This window comes from Rhinolophus ferrumequinum, chromosome 14 (genome assembly GCF_004115265.2).
Source record: "Rhinolophus ferrumequinum isolate MPI-CBG mRhiFer1 chromosome 14, mRhiFer1_v1.p, whole genome shotgun sequence".
Classification (NCBI taxonomy): Eukaryota; Metazoa; Chordata; class Mammalia; order Chiroptera; family Rhinolophidae; genus Rhinolophus; species Rhinolophus ferrumequinum.
The window spans coordinates 11,023,448-11,023,797 of NC_046297.1; positions in this window are offsets into that span (position 1 = coordinate 11,023,448).

Genomic DNA, 350 nt, shown 5'->3' on the forward strand with positions numbered 1-350 from the left:
GCTGTATCCTGGACGTTTCTTCATTGTTAGCAAGCTTTCTGCTATTTTAGAATATAATCTCATAAAATGTACCATGCGTACAGAGCACACTCTTGACAGACATTTAGAAGAGGCTTCCCTAAAAAGTGTGCCTACAAAACACAATCATTAGGGCTACTGTGGGGAAAAATGGTTCATAACCAACTAAATTCAGGGACTGCTGGGTTAACCAACTTAAAGGTGTTTCTTTGCCACAGGCCTGTTCAGTCCTTTACATGCAGATGTGCTTCCTGATGCACCGAGAATGTTGACATGGTGGGGATAGAAGATGCAGTGTTTCCCGACTTGGTTAGTTATGGAACCTTCTTTCC